This window comes from Gasterosteus aculeatus, chromosome Y, assembly GCF_964276395.1.
Source record: "Gasterosteus aculeatus chromosome Y, fGasAcu3.hap1.1, whole genome shotgun sequence".
NCBI lineage: Eukaryota > Metazoa > Chordata > Actinopteri > Perciformes > Gasterosteidae > Gasterosteus > Gasterosteus aculeatus.
Window position 1 is genome coordinate 4,370,773 of NC_135709.1, and position 22,709 is coordinate 4,393,481.

The following is a 22,709-nucleotide window of genomic DNA, read 5'->3' on the forward strand; positions in this document are numbered from 1 at the left end:
ATTTCAGCTATTTTTAAAAATTCATTTCAGCTTTCAGCTTTTTGCATTCCAACGCATTTTCAGCAGGAAATGCATTTTCTAGTTCGCCTTATTCTCTTCCGTACAAAAGTTTGGCACGCATCTCATCCCGCACCGTTGGTCGGACTTGGCTCAAAATAGTCTCAAACTGTCGGTACAGATCGGCAATCATGTGCTATTATCAGAATAAGAGAATAGACTAAGAAAAGTCTCCATAGCGCCCCCTAGAAAGTTGAAAAGTACCACACTAGGTCAGTTTTTTCCCCCGATGCCCGATTGACTTGAAATTTGGCACACATGTGCTCTTGGACATGCTCTACAAAAAGTCAATCCCGGTATGCAAATGCGCCTAACTAGATTTTCCGCCATTTTGAATTTTGTGCAAAACATGTTTTCGGCCATTTCTCCTAAACACTATGTCCGATTGTCATGACATTTTCTGTGGATCCTTATTGGGTCAATGCCCCCCATTCCACCTTTAGGTTCGTGTTGATATCTCATTGTTTTGAGAAGTTATGGGCTAATGAACTTCGCAAGGGGTGTGGCTTAATCTGGCAAGACTCGTAACTTCCAAATAGTTTGGCCTGCCCTCACCAAACTTGTAACACATTTGAACATTGAACCCCTGGACACACTCTAATTCTTTCAGAATATTTGAAGAATAGGGGGCGCTGCAATTAATTGTTGATTAAAATATAGTTTCGTGCTCCATTGGAATGAATGGAGTGCAATGTGTGTGGGTGTTATATAAAACCCCCGTTTACTCTTTGGTTGTAAGGCTGTGTTGTTAGACCAGTGCTTAGGCAGTCAACTCTAAACGTGGGGGGAGGACAATAGGCGGGGGTGGCGCTAGCATGACGCTAGCTAGCATTGCAAAAGTAATAGCAGGATCTAACTGCTGACAAGTGGCTAAAACAGCCAGAGAAAATCGAGTGGGGGGACAATACAGTCAACGGTGGGGGGGGCAAGGCACGGACGTTACGGCAGGGGGCGGGGCGACGGCGGGGTGGACGCTAGCATAACGCTATCATGGCGCTAGATAGCATTTCACTAGTAATAGCAGGACCTAACTGCTGACAAGTGGCTAAAACAGCCAGAGAATATCGAGGGGGGGACAATACGGCCGACGGTGGTCGGGGGCAACGATACGCCCGACGGTGGGGGGGGCGTGACGCTGACATGGCTGTAGCTAGCATTGCATGTAGCTAGCATTGCACTAGTAACAGGACCCAACTGCTGACACGTGGCTAAAACACCCGGGGAAAAATGGGTCATGTGCTTAGTTTGTTAGCTAGCCTTTGTGGCTACCCTTCTTTTGCCTGCTTGGCCGTTTCATGCACAGGCACCTGCGGGCAGTATAGGCCACACTCTTAAAATTACTGCGGAATTTTCTAGTTATTATTATGGTTATCCCCTGATCGTTGTATCCCCCCTACTCCACTTCAAAACCTTTCTGGGGGGAGGCATACTACACATCTGTATTGATCATTTTGACACCACCCCTTATAGACACCATCTCTGGTAGATTACCTTGGATAAAATTAATTTATAATTAGTTCTATGATAGCTGCACTGGATGCCTTCTGAGCTATCAGGTATTGTTTTATGGTGCTGTCGGTGATGTCCTGTGTTTGTCTAACCTCCTCTTGTTTCTTATATAAATTGGTTACTATCTCTTATAATGCTGTGTTGGAACGACGCAGTTCACTGATTTCATTTAACAATTCTACATATAAGGCGTTAGCTGTGTCCCGTGGCTGCACAATCACAACCGTGGGTTCTGTAGGTACACCTGCTCTGTTTTGTTGAAATGGGGTTACATCCTCTTCTGATGTTGCTTCTACTGTTGTACTCTCTTCTTCATAGTCTCAGATCCCCTGCACCATTTCCTCGTCAGTCAAGCATCCTGGATAGTTCCATATGTCCTTTGTTGGTGTAGACAGGTCAAACGGCTCCCTGCTGTACAAGAAAACATGTACAAAATATGTTATAACATAACCGTACTTCTTCAGATAAAATATTTGATATCGCTTTAGTTACCTGCAACCCCGTTTGATAACGATGCCACCCATTCTTTCAAGAGAATTATAAAAATCACCATGAATGATTCGTCAAATAATAAATATATATAAAATCTTATATCATACTGCCATTTTCCCTACCTGTGCCAGCTCCCTGGTTGTTGCACCATTGTAGTCAATGGTGGTAGACAGCTGAGTCAAGCTCTTTGTGCAAGTCTTACACTCATGGGCCTCTAAAAGGTGTAAATACCTATTAAAAATACATAAAACAAATATTTATCACTCAACAATCTTTAAAGCTTTTTAATTTATACCGGTGTGTGTGTGTGTTGAGAACATTTACTGAATAGCCTCTTTTACTGAAACACTATATAAATATATATATATATATATTTGTCAATGAAATAAGTACTTAACATATATATGGTCTATTGCTCCCTCCTTGTAGTACATCTGGCTCTCAATTGAAATGTCTCAAATGTGAGATGTCTGCTTTCCTGAGGGTAGGCACTTTGTGACACTCAGGGCTTTCCTCTGTTAGGCCACAAAATGTATCCTGTTTGTGACGGCTAATAAGAAGACTAATCATGCATTAAGATGTTAATAGTAAATCTAAATAGAAGCATCAATGTCTCACTGATTTGTTTCCTATTTTGTGGGGGGCCCCGCATACCTTTGAAAAGTAGAAGAAGAAGACACCGGGGGTACACTGGGTAGGCCTCTGCTGTTTCGCAAAGAATCCTGGAGCGGCAACCACCGTGGATGAGTCCAAAATGAGGTCGATCACGGCGCCAAATAACACATCTATATATATGATGAAACCCCTCCTACAGTGACGTGTTTCCTGTCAAAACTAACGGCCATCGCATAAAACACACCCTAAAATGACGAATTTCCAATCAAAACCACGCACACCATCGTCAAAATGGCGTATTTATGCTTAAACAGTGCACGCCCCCGACAAATCCACTCGTAAAATGACGCATTTCCGGGTATGCCTACAAAATTGCAGCGGTTACGCCCACTTCCTGTACACGTCCACTTGTGCATGCACGAGGTCAAAGGTCACATGCACAAGCAAAAGGGGGGCTTATATACCACTCCCCCCCCTCCTCCCGTGACAATAAGATCAGAAGGTGGTCGTCCTGTGGCAAAGACCCAGGGAGCAAATTCACTGTTCTGCTCTCAAATTTCACAGGAGAGAAGAGACACGCCATTCAAAACACCCAAAATAATCCCCGTGTCGAAAATGCTGTAAACATCCCATGAGCAACTTCAACCTTCCTGTGAAGAGCATTTTGCAAGAGGTGCTATTATTCACCAAGCAGTCTTCACGTTGTGAGCAAACCGTGCCAGTCTCTCATTTTGTAAGGGCCTTCTACCCCCACAAACGTCAGTTTTCTGGATGGGAGGGCGGTGGTGGTGGTGGCAGGCTGGCGATAGTTGACAGTAAATGATGTGCATTTTCTCTCGTCATGATGTGGAGATTTATATTAGAGAGCTTGGCTTGACCGCTGTGGATGTTTGGTGTTTTGCTTTGAACGGTGGCTAGACTGTGTTTACTTGCTCAGATGTTGCATCTGCCAGGTCATTGAGGTCTTAACCCCCACCTCCTCCCCCCGCTCTGGTCAGTCCGCGCCTTTATTCATGTCTGCTTGGCTGGAAGTGAATTTAAAAAAAACAACTAGACTAACCTTCAGTGTATAAAACGAAGAGCTTCTGTACGGCTTGGATGTGTTACATTTTTTGGCCCCATCTGATTAATATCTCTCTTCTACCTGCTGACTTCTAAGCTGTCCCGTCTCATGCAATTATAGTAAGCGTCTCTTCAACCGTCCGCCAGGTCAGTGATGGTCAGTGCTTTTTAGAGCTTGCAGCCGAGGATATCTGCCCCCGATTCCGACAGCTCCATCGACTTGCTGGCGAGTGACAACGAGAGCGAGCAGGAGCCCGACTGTAGAGGAACGCAGAGCCAGACCGAAGCTCTTTCCTCCCCGAGCGGCTCGCCACACCTGGACCCGTCTGACGGCGGCGGCCGCCGGACCAGCGAGGCGAAGGTGGGCAACACTGCAGCGAGGTCGGGGACTTCCCCCCCGGCCGCGCGGGGACATGGGGCGGCACCACGGGACTGCGTCATGCACAGCAGGCGGCAAAAACGAGCGGCAAAAACATTCAGCCGGCGCTGAAGAGACCTCGCGGCTCCACAGAGGAGGACTGCAAAGAGCGGCAGCTCATTTCCAACGTGTCAGAGAAAAACCACATTTTTAGGAAGTAGGTGAGCACCACTGACTTGTGTTCTGTTTCCCACCACAGGTGTTTACAGTGTCGGCAGAACTGTAGCGTGCCCCGTCACTGACATCAGCACCCCTGCTGACCGGTGCCTCACACGTCACGTTTCCAGTGATTTACATTACATTGCAGGTCATTTAGCTGACGCTATTATCCAATAGGACTTACATTACATTTTTAACCCATGGCTTTTTACATTTTGCCCGGGGAGCAATTAGAGCAGTGGTTCTTAACCTGGGTTCGATCGAACCCCAGGGGTTCGGTGAGTCAGTCTCAGGGGTTCGGTGAGTCAGTCTCAGGGGTTCGGCGGAGGTCAAGACACACACCCGACTCATATGATCCGTGATTACACGCCCCGCTTGGCCATCATTGGCTGCAGGTGATCACGCAACATCGCTTGGCCTATCTGTGCTGCAGGGAATTTGGCACGCTCAGTAGTCAAATTGTGACTGTCGTGATGGTACGTCGTGTGATTTCTTTCTTAATATTTTAATCCCTTCATACTAACTATGTCGAGCAAAAAAAGGAAGTGGTCGGACGAATATGTACAATATGGATTCACATGTATAACGGAACGTGATGGGAGTCAGCGTTCTAACTGCATGATTTGCAATGCCAAGTTGAGCAATTCTAGTCTAGCACCGGCAAAACTAAGAGAACACTTCCTTAAGCTGCATGGAGATGGACATTACAAGAACACAACGCTCGCTGAATTCAAGGTGAAGAGAGCCAGATTCGATGAAAAGGCTACTCTGCCTGTTCTCGGCTTTGTACCCATCAACAAACCGATCCTCACAGCATCGTACGAAGTTGCTTACCTGATCGCAAAGCAGGGCAAACCACACACCATTGGTGAAACACTCATAAAACCAGCTGTGTTGAAGATGGCGAATATCATGCTGGGAAAAGCGGCTGAAGTTCAGTTATCCCAAATTCCTCTTTCAAATGACTTCATTAGCGACAGAATAGAGGACATGAGCAAAGACATCTTGGCTCAAGTAGTTGCAGATCTGATTTCAAGCCCGGCAAAATTCAGCCTTCAACTGGACGAGACCACAGACGTTTCCAATCTAAGCCAGCTTGCTGTATTTGTGCGCTATGTGAAAGACGACGTGATAAAGGAATATTTTTTCATTTTGTAAGCCTCTTACGACAACAACTAAGGAAGCCGATGTGAAGAAACTGACTTCTTCAAAGACAACAATCTTTCGTGGGATATGGTTTCTGCAGTTTGTTCGGACGGAGCTCCAGTCATGCCGAGAAGAAAGTCTGGTTTTGTTGCGCTAGTGAAAGCCGATGCACCACACATCATTGTTACTCATTGTATTCTGCACAGGCATGCGTTGGCAACAAAAACCTTGCCTCCAAAACTGGCAGAAGTATTAAAAATTGTTTTAATGGTTTTGTTCTTTGAACACTGATGTTGATGCACGGTTCATTTTGTGCACCAGTAAAATATATACCTATGTTTTGAATTGTATTTTTCCAATTAAGAAGGGTTCGGTGAATGCGCATATGAAACTGGTGGGGGTCAGTACCTCCAACAAGGTTAAGAACCACTGAATTAGAGGTTAGGTGTCTTGCTCAGGGACACTTTCGACATGGAGCAGTCAGGACTCGAACCACCAACCTTGTGCTTCTCAGCACACCCTTCTACCCCCCTGCGCCACGACAACCCCACCTAAGATGATACTAGAATTATTATCTAGTAGAATGAATCATGGTCTGTTGAGCGTCATCATTCTTGTCAAACAGTAGGAGGAGTTTACTGTCTAAATCATGTTCAGCAACTTATATATGTCTTATACTTGCTACAAATTAATGTATTTATGTGTTTTCAGTGCATGGAGCTGCAATGCTACATTCATCCACTGTCATCTATCTTGAATGGCCTTCGTTTAGGGAGATACAGAGAACGTAAGTCATTTAATAAATGTTCTGTTTTATGTCATTAGGAAAAAATCTCAGTAGCTTCATATTGTCTTAACACAATCCTTTCATAGTTACTGGATAGAGAACGTGTGACTTTTTTCTGAATATGACATTCCTGAGACTTGAGAGTGACATGTCTGAAAAGTGTAGTGTTTTAGGGCCATTAAGTAACCACCAACTGTGTGTGTGTGTGTATTTCCTTGGGTAGCGCTGCTAAGCAAACTACACTGTTTTACAATCTCCAGTGAAGCAGTTGTGGATTGGCATTTTTTAAGGATCTCTGCAAGATAGCTCTGAAAACTGCTTGTTTTGGGATCTTTGTCAAACCTTGTGTGACCCGACACTTCCTGGACAGAGGCGGGAAGTCTGTTCTCCTACACACACACACACACACCCACGTTTCACGCAATCCATCTGCTCCACAGACTCGGACCTGCTGTCGACACAGCTCATGTGACTCATGGTACACCTTTCTTCTTTTCCAGGACTCAGCAGTTTCCAGGAGAGTGTAGCCATGGACAGGATCCAGAGGATCATGGGTGTCTTGCAGAACCCGTGCATGGGGTAAGTGTCCTAAGCATGACCCACATGCTGCAACACATGAAACAATATCATCTTAATTTTCAGTGTATCCCTTTTGTTTTTGTTGCTACAAACGCATTGCGGAACAGTGTGATTCCTGTGCAAGTATTTTGGTTTAAAGGAGATTTGGTCAAAGTCACACTACAATACACTCAAGGCAGCATTCAGTTCTAAAAGCTAGAAATGCTGCTTGTTGTCGGCGGGTCAAAGTGGTTTACAGCATGTCTGTAACACACAGCGCACAGCAGGTTGCCCTTTGAGGAGCCACCACCCATACACATTCAGGATGGATTTACTGCAGAGATGGTTGTGCCTCGCTATAGCTGAGCATCTTGTAAAAAAAAGGATCGGGCTCCACTCTGCGAGGAGCACTCTTGTGTCTGCTTGATTAGCTCTCCACTGGCCAGACGGTGTAATAGAGGATGATATCGCCTCCACGAAAGGAGAATGTCTTAGTCTGTGTAATACAATCATTTTAAGATGTTTTGATTTTCTACATTTGTAATACATCACAAATGTAAGCAAATCATGCCTTTTAAGCATATTTCTATTCATAAGTACAGTAATGTGTCTATAATGACTTGATTACCAGTGTAAAGCAAATTTATTTTCTTTAAAACATTTTTTGTATTAGGGCTACAACTAATCATTTTTATTTAATCTAATCACTAATCTTTTCTATTGAACAATATTTCTGGATTTATTAGATTAGTCTACTAAATATCCAAAGTGACGTCTTTAAACGGCCGCTTTTGTTCGCTTGACATTCATGTAAAGGGGCCATATTAGGAAAATTCCACTTTTTTAGTGCTTCTATATGTTAATTTGGGTATCTGGCATGTCTTCCAACACAAAAACGCTGGAAAAAAACAACTCACACGGCTTGTTGTGGTGTGGTGTTGTGTTGTGGTGTCACAACATATCAGACATATACACATTATAGTGTGACAACGGTTTATTGTCCCATACAACCTTACAGTTGTGAAGCAGAGATTGTGATCTGTCACTGAATTTTTTTAAAGTTCTTAAAAGTAAAGAAGTTGAGATACTAGTTTGACTTCACCGTTGGACATGCAATGGTCGTGCATGTAAACAGCATAACCTGCATGTACTGTCGGGGTTATGTGTCTGCACACGGCCCGCTAAAGCCGCCCCCCTCCCCACTACGCTGCAGCGGCTCTTATGCGCTCTACATGCGGGTTGCTGTTTCAAAACTCCGCCAATCACTCCTGATAGCTTGTCGAAGCATCCCAGCATCATCAACTTAATTTAAAATGAGAAGAAAATGCATATTCTGACCAGCTGTACGCTCTCGTTTAACTTCCGCTTAGTTCATGTACTATACATTCTGTTAATGTACAAATGTCAGCTGTCTATTACCGAATCTTACAGACACAAACCACACTGATCGCATAAAGTTAAAACACGCCGACAAGCCGAAGTTGTATTGGGGCTCTCGCTCCTTCTGCGCGAGGCACGCTCCCGATCTTGAATCTAGAATCGATTGCTCTTCCTTGGGTTCCCGGATGTTGCGGTTGAATTTTTTGCGGTTGAATTTTTTGCTGTTGAATTTTTTGCGGTTGAATTTTTTGCAGTTGAATATTTTAACGTTTAATTATTTGCGGTTGAATTTTTTGCAGTTGAATATTTTAACATTGAAAAACATTCAGATACATGATTTCAATGTATACATATTCAGTGCTAGAAATTCAATCACCTTTTTCTTTTAAAGGGGCCATATTATGAAAATTCCACTTTTTTAGTGCTTCTATATGTTAATTTGGGTAACTGGCCTGTCTCCCAACACAAAAACGCTGGAAAAAAACAACTCACACGGCTTGTTGTGGTGTGGTGTTGTGTTGTGGTGTCAGAAACGATATGATTGAGTGCGTCAAATGGGATCCCCACCAACGTCTACATAGATTTTGAAGCACGCCCATGTAGGGAGTCTGCCTACATGGCCTTGGACCGCCCCCCACCACCACTCAACCACCCAGTTTAAAGACGTAATGGCTAGCTGGGCAGGCAGCAGCTAGGCGAGCGCATCTCGTGGAGGAGAGAGGGGCGAGGCGAGAGGGGGGAGGAGGGAGCTGGCTCATTAGCATTTAATGGAACAGCCACTCAAAACAGGTCAATCTGTGGGGAGGTGTTTTTGACAGGGTAAAAAGGGTGCTGTTTGAAATGATTCTTGTGGTATTTTGACCAAAATATGTTACAAACATTTCATTAAGACCCCAAGGAACCATATCAACTTGTGGAAAAATGGGCATACGATGGGTCCTTTAAAATACAATGGCAGGAGGGCAACTTAAAAGCAGGGCTCGCGGTACCTGTATGGAAAACATTGCATCAAGGTGTAGGTCATATATATACGGATTTAAGATAAAGTGCTGCTGAGTGTGGCACCGACTAATTGCAGGCCTCACCCACCAGCTGCTGCCGTCACATGGGAGAGAAAGAGCGGGTGTGGCATCTCCATCCAGACAGCCGGGACAGAGGCCTGCTCCCTGTGCCGACTCCTCGTTGCCAGCTGGTAGCCCCCCCTCGGACCCTCCCCCAACACAATAGTAGATAGGATCAAAGTGACTTTTTTAGCAGTCCCTTCGGGGATAATCCCTCACATGAATTTAACATACTCTGAATGGGGGGGGTCCTGATCATATGACCTGGGCTAATCCCCATTCACCATCTGGTTTTGACGGGTGGTAGTTAATGGGGGCTCCGCGCTCGGCGGCCCACCTCCAAAGCAGGCTGCATCCCCGCGATTAGTTGATGTTCACGATGATGCCGTCGGGAACCGAAGCGGCTTCATTGTTTCACGCCCACAGGCGAGCGCAGCTATTAGGTGTGAGCTCCAAACATGTAAGAAATCTCCTCGAGCCCGACCCCGACCACGGCAACACACCTACACACACATAGAGCACAGGCTTTCCCACGTGTTTGTAAGGGTTAACCCACTGTTGCAGATTGGCTGTTTCCAATGTTGGCAAGAAGATTGGTAGCGAGATGCAAACATGCCACCTTGAATCGATATGTCTCACTCACTTCCTGCGTCTTTCCTGTCTTCCTTGATTTTTCTTTTCAGGGAGAGATATGTTAATATCATTCTCAAAATGGAGGAGATGCTAAAGACCTGGTTCCCTAATATACAACTCCGAAACCAAACCACCGTCACCCAGAGAGAAGAAGCTCTTCCTACCAAGAAAGTGAAGGTGAAGTTGTACAGAAGCAGACATTTGTACTACTACTACTAAACTACTACTTGTATTGTGAATGAGTCTTCGCTAATGGTAACAAATTGCGCAAAAGAAAAGGTATCATCAACCGACTTTCAGCTCATTGTTTGCGTTTTATGGTTCTCAACTTTAGTGTTTTGGTTCATTCCCATTGCTCCCATCAGCTCTGTTTTTAGCCACAGCAGGTGCGAGTGAGAAAGCTGCGATAAACGCAGTGTGCACTTCCTGCCAATCAGGCAAATTCTACCACAGAGGCCACCAGTGTTGGGAATTTTCCCACCATGTTGACAAAAACCTTTTAACGAGTTACGTTATATGCTATTCGGCGTATATATGTTATTACTATTATTTGTTATTCTCAATTTGTTATGGAAAATTGTAAGTATTCCATATGAACTCTGGCCCCTTTAAGGCCTATCTTATTGATCAACGGGCATTTCCCCATAATAATAAACCACTAGATATTTGAAATTAAACCGCTTCCTGCATTCCCAACAGCTATCTGCAGCGACGGTCCCTGAAGCCACGAGCCCCGTCAGCGTCAGCAGCCCTCCAGCAGGCGTCAAAGCCCTGAGAGCCAGTGACCCTGCCGCCCCCGGAGCCTACTCCGCCAGCAACCTGAAGTGGCTCCACACGTCACCCATCTGCTCGCACACAGCGGAGCGGGCCGGCCGCGGGCACCTGCCGTCCCCCAGAGACCCAACGCAGGACAGCGCTGTGTCCTCCAGCACGGACAGCCACGCTAAGACAAACATGGCGCCCAGATGCCCTCCGCCGGGCAAAATAAACGCACCCTGCCTAGAGAGGCTCCTCATGTCAACAGAAAGCATCGTCGTCCGTAAGGGAACGGGTTTGACGGACAGCAGCTGGTCCTAGTCCTGCGTGGACGGCCTGGTGTCGAGCTGTAAGCACCGCCCGGCCCGGCCCGCCGCCGGGAGCCAGACGCTTAGCCCATTCCAGGCATCAGGACAGGAGCCCTCAAAAGGGATGTCACAAATACCACTTTAACGTGGATGGAGCGTTGACGAGCGTGGACTCTGTGTACGGGAATGCGCCCTCTCTGACAAGACAAGTGTCCGCTTTGGTTCCCCTCTGTTGAGTAATCTTTTCTCTTTGTTTTTTGGTTTTTTTTTTTGTTGCACTCTTGAATTTGTTGTGGGAGAGCGGGGAGGATGGATTTGACATGCAGGAGATCACCAGAGCTGGTGATTTATTACTATTCCCACTGGCTTGTATAGTAGTTTGTATCGGAGGGGATTTTTTCTTTAGATTAGATTAGATTAGATTCAACTTTATTGTCATTGCACAGCGTACAAGTACTGAGGCAACGAAATGCAGTTTAACATCCAACCAGAAGTGCAAAATAGCACAAAATGCAGAGTATGTGCATATGTAAAGTGTAATAAGTGAATAAATAGATATGTACAGTAAGAAATAGATATGCAATATGAACAGTAAGAAATAGATATGCAATATGAACAGTAAGAAATGGATATGCAATATGAACAGTAAGAAATAGATATGCAATATGAACAGTAAGAAATAGATATGCAATATGAACAGTAAGAAATGGATATGCAATATGAACAGTAAGAAATGGATATGCAATATGAACAGTAAGAAATGGATATGCAATATGAACAGTAAGAAATGGATATGCAATATGAACAGTAAGAGGTATTGTAGGTATAAGTGCGATTAATACAGTAATAAGTGGTAGAAAAAAAACATTCTGGTGCAAATGTTCAGCGGCAGGAGGAGAGTGTGGCAGTCAAGCCAGGTTTAGATATCCCGATTCGTCAGTGGTCTACATATTGTGCTGAAAATGTGGGTGAAATTTTATGTTACTTTCAACCCCATGACTCCACTCTTTGAGTTCATTGGTGTGACTGTTACTCATTTGTATACTTTATTAATAAGTCTTTTGGTACAACTGTTCTACCTCAGTGGGCACCACGTCAGTGTTGGTGAGCAGGAATGTGAACTCTCCACTCAAAGTCTGGACACGTCTTCTGCAGCAAGTCGGACGGCGTGTGATGGGGACGAGTCGTCGCGGAGGAGGATTCTCTCCCCCCCCCTCGTGGAGGAGGGGGGGGGGGGGTGCTGTCATGGCCTGACTGGTGCCAGTGTAAAGAATGTCAACTGCAGATTTGTTTTTTTGAGTCTCCCAGTAGAAGGCAAACAGTGCCTGTAATGTCAAGCTGTGCCTGTAAGCCGGTATGATGAAGAGGGAGAACAGTTCAGAGAAGCTGCTCCTCTGTGGGATGTACAAATCGCGAATTCTGACTCTTTTTAATTTGAAATGCAGAAAATGATCAAATGTTGAAAGATTGACCATTAAAGTGTCATTATTTACATTGAATTTGTAAAGATTATATGAGAAACTGCTTTATTCTAATGCGCAACTCAGCTCTGCCACTTTTCAGTTGAGTTCAATAGTCAGCAGCACTTTGCTATAACACAAATCATTATCTTTAAAGGGTTTGGCAGAGGAGGAAAGGCAGACTGTGTCAGCAATCTATGGGATAGCTCATTGTAGGTCTCAACCAAGCTCAATTACGAATCAAAGATCTGATTTATATAATTTAGAGTAGACCAATTATGGGCGGAGTCACCCGAAGACCCTCAAAGGGAGCTCACTTCCTGGAGGAACAATAAGATATATTGCTTGAGAGGAATTATGTAATTTTAGTGCTTTGCATGGTAATTTGTACCACTAAAGTGGTAGAAAGTGCGTTTTGGTTTTATTTTCGTCTGCGTCTGCATATGTGCACGTTCTCACAAGCCAAACAGCAGAGAGTTCAAGCTGTGACCTACCTGTACAGCAAGTACAATGACCAATCACTGCTGCTACTGCTGAAAATGACTGATCGGAGCTGTACTCAGTGATCAGATTGTCAATGGTGAATATTTGATGTTCTAAGAAATTAGAACAATTAGAAAAGGGGATTAATGTACTTTATTTGGGCATTAAAAGAAAACTGGGTTAAGGGACTAAAAGGATAGGTCAACTCCTCAAACGCATACGGCTTTTTGTCAATGTGACGTACAAGTTCACCTCTCCATCCTAATGAGCAACGTCTACTCACACAGACGCTGGGTAAGCAGATTGATGACGACGAACCACAGGTGGCGCTCGGTCTAAATATGGCCCTCCTTCATTAAGTCGCATTTCCAAGAATAGTGTGCAGGCTGTGGTCTTGAAGGTGTATGAATAATGGAAGCAGCCTCCTAAAGCCTATTCCTAGGGAGCGATCATCATGCTAAAGTACAGCTTAGTGATCCCACAGATAAAATGAGGGACCGGTAGAAAGAGCTTTTGGCAGCAGAGATAGAAGCAGAAAAAGAGGAGAGAAGAGATTGAAATTCAAGCAGGTCGTCAGGTTGTTTATATTTACACCATCTCCTTTCCGATGCTCGCATGGTGGCTCTCATGGCACCGGTTGAGACAGCCACGGAGCCGGAGGGGATTTGCCAGTTCGTCGGGTCGTCAGAGGGCAGAGAGAGTTTAGAGAGGAGCGAATGTTGCGACGAACAGTTACAGATTCAGTCAATGGGGCAGGGTCGTTAGTTATAGAGTTTGGGAGAGAGTAAGAGATGAAGAAGTTGTCGGACACATGAAGTGGAGTTACAGAGAGGTTAGTGGTAGAGAAGTGCTGGACATGAGTGGAGCGGGTGGGATAGGTGAAAGAGGAAAGGTTACGATAGAGAGCGGATATGGCCTGAGGCCTGTAGTATCTGCGGGAAGAGGTTCGGACAGGTACGGGTAAAGGGGTCAAACGCCCTCCACGCCTTAAATCTTCGGCTGTTTTTAGAATAACTTATTTCCCCGTTAAGATGGTTCAGCTACTGTAGAGAAAAGGGCGAGCGAGAGACGACGTGCTCGGCGAGAACGACAGCTTTGTTTCTCCGACGCACCCTGAAACAAGTTCCATATCTCACACGCTTGAGCGCCGCTCAGCATCTCGCCGCTCAGCATCTCGCCGCTCAGCATCTCGCCGTCGTAGACGAGCTTTGGCATGTTTGGCAGAGCGCCTTGAGCGTCGTGTACAACCAGTATGGATCAACCGATTAACCAATTGATTCGTATGTAAGGCACTCCGGATTATAAGGCACACTGTCGTTTGAGAAAATTAAAGCCTTTTAAGTGCGCCTTGGAGTGCGGAAAATGCGGTATATTTACTTTAATACTACAAGAGGGCGCCGCATTTGTTGAACAACGACAGGCGGACAAGAGCAGCCGTTTCGAGCGAGAGCCTTATTGTTTTATTAATCTGTCCGTTTAAATTGTTTGTGCTTCATCAACTAATGTTTCACATAACTAATGTGCCGCATCATAAATATTTTTATATTAATTTTAAACTTTTAAAAATTAAAAAACTTTATTTATTTATTGTAAATGACCTCTCGCGGCCCACCTGCAGTACCTTCGCGGCCCACACTTTGGGAAAAGTAAAAAATAAATAAAAGAGTTTAAGCAAACTAGGAGCCAAGATAACCTCAAACAGAGAAAACTGGCAGTAAAACGGCAGGAACTAAAGCAAATCAGCAATCAAATTAACTTAAGACACTAGAATCAACAACAAATTTAGCAGACTAGCTTGGTTTAAAGAAAAAGATACTTAATAGGTACTTGTGGGAAGTGGGAAAGATACTTCCCACTTTCACCAGTAGGGGGACAGTTAGAGGCAGTTTCTGTGACACCCCAGAGAACCCCACAACACTGACGCTATCTCTGGACATAGCAGACGAGCCCCAGCAGTTACCTCCATAGCCGCCCCTGTAACCACCCCCTTGGTTTGAACCCCACCCTTGGGCTGTCCCATACAACGTCTCCTCCCATGGTGGGAGGCGTTACCTCCAGCTGGGGCAGCCTGTGAAACCATCTGTTCTTCAGTCGCGTCTTGTAAATGGTGTAATAAATGTCTCTCCCACACAGCAGAGTCACTACCTGGCAGGTCTGGGTTAGTGATTATTTTAGCTTTTACACTCTCTGATACGCATTACATTACATTACATGTCATTTACCTATCGCTTTTATCCAAAGCGACTTACAATAAGTGCATTCAACCATAGGGTACAAACTCAGAAGAACAAGAAACAAGAAAGTGCAATTTCCTCAAATAAGCCAATTTACAATTTGCTATAGATGAGTGACGTTACAAGTACAATTTTAAGTGCTACAATTTGTTAGTCTTTTAGTCGAGGTAGAGTCTGAAGAGGTGTGTCTTTAGTTTGCGGCGGAAGATGTGAAGTCTCTCTGCGGTCCTGGTGTCTTCAGAGAGCTCGTTCCACCATTTCGGCGCAAGGACAGCAAAGAGTCGAGATCTAGTCGAGTGTTTTGCTCTCAGTGAGGGAGGGACGAGCAGTTTTGCGGATGCAGAGCGGAGAGTGCGGATCGGGATGTAGGGTTTCACCATGTGCTGGATGTAAGCTGGACCCGATCCATTCACAGCATGGTACGTGAGCACCAATGTTTTGAACTGGATGCGGGCAGCCACCGGTAGCCAGTGAAGAGAGCGGAGGAGTGGGAGAATTTCGGAAGGTTAAAGACCAGTCGAGCTGCTGCATTCTGGATGAGCTGCAGAGGTCGAATGGAGGTTGCAGGGAGGCCTGCCAGGAGGGAGTTGCAGTAGTCCAGGCGTGAGATGACAAGAGCCTGAATCAGTACCTGGGCAGCCTTCTGAGTGAAGGAAGTGAAGGAAGGAAGATCCAAGATGGCGCCGATGATGGCTGCCACAGTGCTTCGGTGCGCTTCATTTTTTTGTTGTTTTTGTTGTTAATTATGTTTCCTGCAGCGAATTCCCGGAGCTTTCACCAGAGATGAGCTCTTGAACATCCGAGGAACAACTCCAGAGTTACTTCCAACTTTCCTGCTATCTTCCGTGGAATTACTGGACATTCTAGTCAAAGGTGCGCTCACCTTTCGTCACGTGGTGAGACGCCGTAGGAGAGGAAAACGGGCCGGCTCGCTGGTGAGACTCCGCAAGCGTGGTTCTCGCACTCCGCTGCCAGGCATCTTTCTCTCCAATGTCCGCTCACTGTGCAACAAACTGGACGAAATTCAGCTGCTGGTGAGGAGAGACAGAGACTTTTCTACATCCTCCGTTTTGTGCTTCACGGAGACGTGGCTCTGCGGAATGATACCGGACTCTGCTCTCCAGCTGGCGGGCTTCCAGCTGCTCCGAGCGGACTGCCACATGGAGCTCTCCGGCAAGACAAAGGGTGGATGAATCTGCTTTTACTTCAACAACAGCCGGTGGTTGAAACGTGGTCTGCCTATGTTGAGCGCATGGTTGTGACCATTCTGAAGGATTACTATGAACCAAGACCATTGGTCATCGCTGAGCGTTTCAGGTACCGTAAATGTGTTCAGAAAAGCGGTCAGACAGTGGCGGAATATGCTGCTGAGCTGCGCCAGCTCGCTGCGAAGTGTGATTTCGGGGACAGGCTGGATGAAGCTTTACGGGATGGATTTGTCGGCGGAGTCAGTTCGGAGGCATGCCAGCGCAAATTGCTCTCGGAGGATAGACTGACTTTTGCGAGAGCTGTGGAGGTTGCTGTTAACATGGGGACAGCCCACCGAGATGCACAGCAGTTGCGGAAGGGTGATGACGTCACTGCTGTTCACAAGGTAAAGGAGAGGCGCTTTCAGAGCAGGAAGGGTGCTATAGATGTAAAGGAAAGGGTCATAGCGCCAGTGATTGTTACTACAAAGATGTGAAGTGTCATAAATGTGGCAATGTCGGGCATATTCAGAAGGCATACAGGACTGGGGGCCAGACACGTGAGAGGCAGAAGAAAAAGGGAAAGAGGAACAGTGTGCGAAAAGAGAAAAGGCTACGTATAAGCTGACGAAATGGAAGATGACATTCTGATGTTTTCTGTGTTCAGTGCAAGTGGTGCTGGCCGACGGCCATACAGGGCAATTTTTGATGTAAACGGAAAAAAAGGTGCCGATGGAAATTGACACAGGAGCGGGAGTCAGCATTATCTCAGAAAATGAGTATGAGCAGTCATTCTCGCATGTGCCACTGGAAGGCAGCAGCGTCGCACTGAAGGGTTATTCAGGAGAGACCATACCAGTAAAAGGGCAGTTCATGGCAAAAGTGACTTATGGAAATCAGACTGCCAATCTACCGCTCATAGTAGTGGCTGGAGAAGGGCCTTCACTGTGTGGGCGTGAATGGCTGGATCAGATTAAACTGAACTGGAAAATGATTAAAAAAGTCACCGGAAACGTTGCGGCCTACCATACTCCACCAAAGTGAGGGGCACTAGGTGGGTTGAACTTGAAGTCGATCTGGTATTCCGTCAGCTGTTCAGCCGTGGTTCCATGGCTGCGAAAGCCTCACGAAGTTTACGTTCGTACCGCAGTCGGAGAGTAACTCTTTCGGTCAGCCTCGCCTCGCGATGAACCGCCGAAGGGCAAGAAGGAAGGCGTCTACATTCAGAGAGTTGAGAAGTTCTATGTGGATGCCGCGGGTTGTGAGCCACTTAAAGATGGCGCCCCAGCGCTTTTCCGTCCTCCTGCCTATTTTGACCAGGTAAGGGCCAAAACAGTCGACGCCTGTTGAATGGAAAGGTGGACAGAGAAGCCACAGGCGCTGTGGTGTCAGGTCCGCCATCTGCGGGACCTTAGGTTGAGCTTGCCAGCGTTGGCAGGATGGACACTTGAGCTGATGTTGTCTAACAGCTTGTTGTCCTCGCAAGATCCAATACTGCCTTCGTAGTTCTGCATACACCTGCTCCGTACCTGGATGTAGCAGACGTTCATCCATGTGTTTGATTAGGAGTTTTGTTGCTGGGTGCTTTGGATCTCTCCTAGGCTTGTGTTCTGCAACATTCGCAACCTCCCTCCTACAAGAACCAAACAGGTTGAAGGGGCCCATTCTGGGGCCAGGCTCACCAGGCGACTGTGGTTTGGCACAGGTTTCTGTGCTTTGAGAGCGGTGACCTCCTCTGGGAAACTATGGGCTTGAGACTTCCTCAGCAGAAGGGTCTCCGCTTCCTGAGGGTTTGTAGCTTGGTGATGTCTCAAACCCTGGGCCGCCCCTTGAGCCTTCTGGCTTGTTTGACGAGTGGCTTCCACCAGGTCAGTCCACATACTGAACTGAGCAGCATCAGGAAGATTGTCTTTAGGTTCCACTGTTGTGAGGCCGCAGAATGTGATGCCCTTTAGTTCGGTTGAAGTCACTGCTGTAGCCTGCTTAGGCGTCTTTGGCCAGTGTTCAGTGCTCTGCTCTTTGACGTAACCAGCCCGGATGAGCTTGCCAATCTCCTCTGAATAGATATCTGCCTTCTCCGGATCCTTCTTGAGTCGTTTCTCTGTGGCTCGCAGCTGAGCTATGACAGAATGAGTTGTACTGTTCAGTTTAGGGGCTCCTCTTCTTCTCAGGAGAGGGGTTGCATATCGCTGAACTCCTTCAATGTTGACTCTCTGCGTCTTTGTTTCTAAGAGGTTCATGGCTTCTTGGTCCTCACGGGAACGGACCAATTTCTCGTTGCAAAACGGCAGGACGTCGAGTTGCCATAACTTCTCCACATTTCGGCACAGGAGGTCATTGGGGGGAACAACTGTGGTGAAAAGACATTGCTCCACTTTAGTTTCTTGAGATCCACATCATTCAGCACCTTGCAAAGCCCATCCAAGAGCGGTATAGATGGCAACAGGTCCGCTGTTAGCTCCTCTAAGTACCGGCTCTGTGGCAATAATCAGATGTACCTGATCTGATCCAAGCAGCACCATTGGACTGGCATTAAAGAAAGGCTTCAGTGGGATTCCTCGCAGGTGAGCATGTCGTCTTTGGAGGGTTTGTGTGGGGTAGGTCTGCTCTACTAGGTCTAGGCCTGCAGCTGTAAATGCTCCCTGCACTTTGTTGCACTTTTGTGGGTTATCTTTGGGGGAGATTTTAAAGTTGACCGTTGACCCTTGTAGCTGTGTGATGTCTGTCCGCACTGTGTGCAACGTAAGCGTCTCAGACTCACCGGTTAGCTGGAGCTGCTGGACCGCTTCTGGTAAGATGATAGTCCTCTGTGCACCATCGTCTAGGATAGCAAAGGTCTCCATAGACTTGTGCTTGTTGTGCAGCAGGACGGGAACAATTTTCAGCAAGACTCTGCTTGATGTGATGCTGGGTGTCAGGTAGATTCCGCTTTCTGTGGCTCCTGACTGTGGGTTGTTGGATTGATGCTGTGCTACACCGTGGACAACTTGGAGATGAATACCATCGCAGTCGCTACAGGGTTTCTTGAGGTTGCACGACTCAGGCGCATGAGATCGTGCACATTTCCAGCAGCGCCCGCCGTCTGTTATCCACTTGTCCAGATCAACTGCAGACTGCTCAGTGATACTGCGACAGCGACTGATATAATGTTCTTTGCTGTCACAGAAGAGACATAGTATCTTGAATGGCTTCTTGGATTGTGTGAAGTTATTAGAAGGACTCTGCGGAGGGGGCCGTGTACTGTGATGTACAGCAGCACCTTGACCTTTGTTCTTTGGGATGATCTTCTCCCTTCCGATAACTTGGGGTTGTCCGGTTTGGTAGCGCTGCACTAATCTGTTGGACAAGCGCTGCTGTTGAGCATTGCCTTGAAGCCATCCATTAAGATCTTGCAGGTCGTAGGGGTTGATACTCGTGCTATTCAGCTTTCCCTGCATCTGTAGATACTCGATAAACCCGTCCCTGTGGTATTTGGGTAGCTTACTGAGTAAGCGGTCAACATGAGAGCAGCAGTTTAGCTCCATGCCTTTGGGTCCTTCTAGGGAGAGCAGCATACTCACTAGGAGGTGACCTCGTAGGGCGAAACTCTGGAAAGTGTGGGCATCACCAGGCTTCATATCTGAGGTGGTCAGAATGGCTGCTATCTCGCTTTGTGCCAGCTGGTGTGGCTGACCATACTGTAACTGCAGGGCTTTCATAGTTGCTGAGTATGGATTTAGAGGGTGACGACAGGACTGACCAATCATCTGCGCTTCGGGCAGTTTAAGATGTTCAAGTAGTACATGATATTTATACTTTTCAGACAGTTCCGAATGAGGCTCAAGCAGGTTATCTATAGCCAGCTTCAGGTTAGCAAACTCCTTTTCGCTGTCAATGGAGTCTGGGATTTTGGGTGTTGGCACACCATATGCAGAGCGGTGTGGCAAACCGGGCTGTATGTGATCACTGTCTGACCTGATGGCAGATGCATCTGATGAGCTCAATATGAGTTATCCCTCGGGACAGATAGAGTCTGCTGAGGTGATGGAATTAATGAAGGCAATGTAGCATACTGAGGTGGGCCATGGCTGTAGGGGGTGTGACGTATCACTTGTGGTGAGTAGTAACGTTGTGCGTCTGGATGGCTGTAGTAGACTGCTGCAGGCTCATGAATCGGAGCTGTAACACTCAACTGTCCACATACTACTTGCATCACCACAGGGGGGAGGTCGATGAGGTTGAGGCACGGGAGACGAGGGCGTTGATGGTGGTGAGGCGCTCTTCCTGCTGTCATTATCCTCCTCTATCTCTTCTTCCCTCAGGAAGGAAGCAATGTGCTCCAGCAGCTCCTGACGATGGCGACGGCGGAGTTCATACTGCTGGAGTTTATGTGTTAGCTTAACCACTTCAGCATCTTCCTCCTTCTCATTCCTAGAGATGGATTCGACGAGTTGTTTTAGTGAAGTGGTGTTCAGCATGTCATCAGAGTTGGTATTGTGTGAGACTGTGCGTCTATATATATCCGGCTCGAAGGACCATTTGTTGGGGAGTCGCCCCCTGAGATGCTGATTTGTTGTAGGACATTGACCACTACAGGGTTCCGGTCAGAGAACACGCAGACATCTGGTTGGTGAATATCCTTCTATATTTATCCGTTGATGCAGGCTCAACGATCAATTGACAGAAGGAATTACATAGTAATGTGAATGAACGTAAAGATGGAGTTTCTGAAATAAACACAGAAAACAAATTGCAAACTGAATAATGCAGGCTCGCTAACCAGATTAGCCACTTAGCTCAACATATCTCGTTCCGTTCTCGGTCCGTTCATGGGTCACATGTTTATGCTGGTTGTAGATGCCTATTCTAAGTGGTTGGAGGTGTTCAAGATGGCACAAATAACGTCCTCCGCAACCATTTCAAGGCTTCGGAGGCTTTTTGCGTCATTTGGATGGCCGGAGCAGGTTGTCACAGACAACGCCACGACCTTCATGTCAGAGGAGTTTCAGCTGTTCATGAGGAGGAACGTTATCCTTCACACAACCGGTGTGCCGCGGCATCCAGCTACAAATGGCCTCGCTGAGAGGTACGTTGCCATATTCAAAGCAGGCACGAAAAAGCTGAATGGAGAGGATTTGAGTGTTGAGGACAAAATCTCGCATTTCTTACTGCAATATCGCACAACTCCCAATAGCGCGACAGGGGAGTCACCCGCTGATTTGCATTTGAAAAGACATGTTCGTTCGCGGTTGGACTTCCTAAAGACGAACATCGCAGTGAGTGTGAGGAGGAGGCTGTATCAACAGAAGGAGGAACATGATAATCGGGCTGTTGAGAGACAGTTTGATGTGGATGATCCTGTGTATCTACGCAATACTGCAGGGGACGACCCCAAATGGATCCCGGGAGTAGTTGCACAACGGACAGGTCTGGTGTCGTACCGGGTGCAGGGAGAGTTAACTGACCAAGTGTACAGGCGTCATGGAGACCAGTTGCGACCTCGATACCCTCAGGCCGTTTCAGGCCCAGAGCCTCATGCAGCAACTCAGTCCACTGAGCAGGAGAGGCACATTGCTGTGTCAGTCTCTGCAGCACCTGCACCACCACAGCCTTGTACGATGGACCAGCCCGGGCTGCCTAATCCAGGGACAGTGACTTTGAGGCGCTCGGAGCGCGCGACTAAGCGGCCGTCACGTTACGGAGATTAAAGCTGTAATGATGCAGGGACTTGTTCAGTTACTGAAGATGGTTGAGTTATTGTAACATTAACATGCTTTGTTTAAACTGCCGGTCGTTAAATTAACCCAAGTGAAATCACTATTCTGTGACAGAAGTATAGTTTTAAGTTGGTGTTATGTTTATGCACTATGTGGGGATTACCTTGAATTTTAAAGGGGAGGTAATGTGGTGTATTTAGCACTATTTAATATGTGCATTAAGTTTGTTCTGAAGACTTGCCGTTGTTAGCTAGTGCGCATGTCTGAGGAAGTAAAAAGATGGACAATGCCCTCATGCCGAGCGTTGTGTGTTGTATCCCGACATTACTTATTAAACAGTTAAACGCGTGACTCGTCTAGTTATTTAGTACACCACAACATGAAAGGATTGGGATTTTAATAAATAGCAAAGCATTTATTTGCGAGGCAATTTAACAAATTGGCAAATTGTATTGGCAACAACTTCATGAGGACCAGGGATCTAAACGCAACACTTTGTTGTCTTTGTCTGTTTACTTGCAATGCTTTCATGGTCCTTTATTGTTTCCACTGTCCCAACAAAAGAGACCTTAACGTCCTACAATTGTTGCAATACATTATTTTGTTGGCTTCAGAACCTGCAATGAGTTTATTATGTTAGAGACGTGTTTGGAGAAGCCTGTAACGAAGCATCTCATCTAGCCGAGGAATCGCTGCCTGCCGTCGCCA

The 22,709-nt window shown here is 46.4% G+C and overlaps 1 pseudogene across 1 annotated transcript; it reads left to right on the forward strand.

Moving 5' to 3' along the window:
• The first annotated feature begins 3,016 nt into the window (after positions 1-3,016).
• Positions 3,017-12,440, forward strand: LOC120812668 (uncharacterized; annotated as a pseudogene). The gene is made up of 6 exons (XR_013455258.1): positions 3,017-3,031; positions 3,908-4,314; positions 6,170-6,245; positions 6,746-6,824; positions 9,928-10,054; positions 10,577-12,440. The product of XR_013455258.1 is annotated as an uncharacterized LOC120812668 (transcript).
• The last annotated feature ends 10,269 nt before the right edge of the window (positions 12,441-22,709 follow it).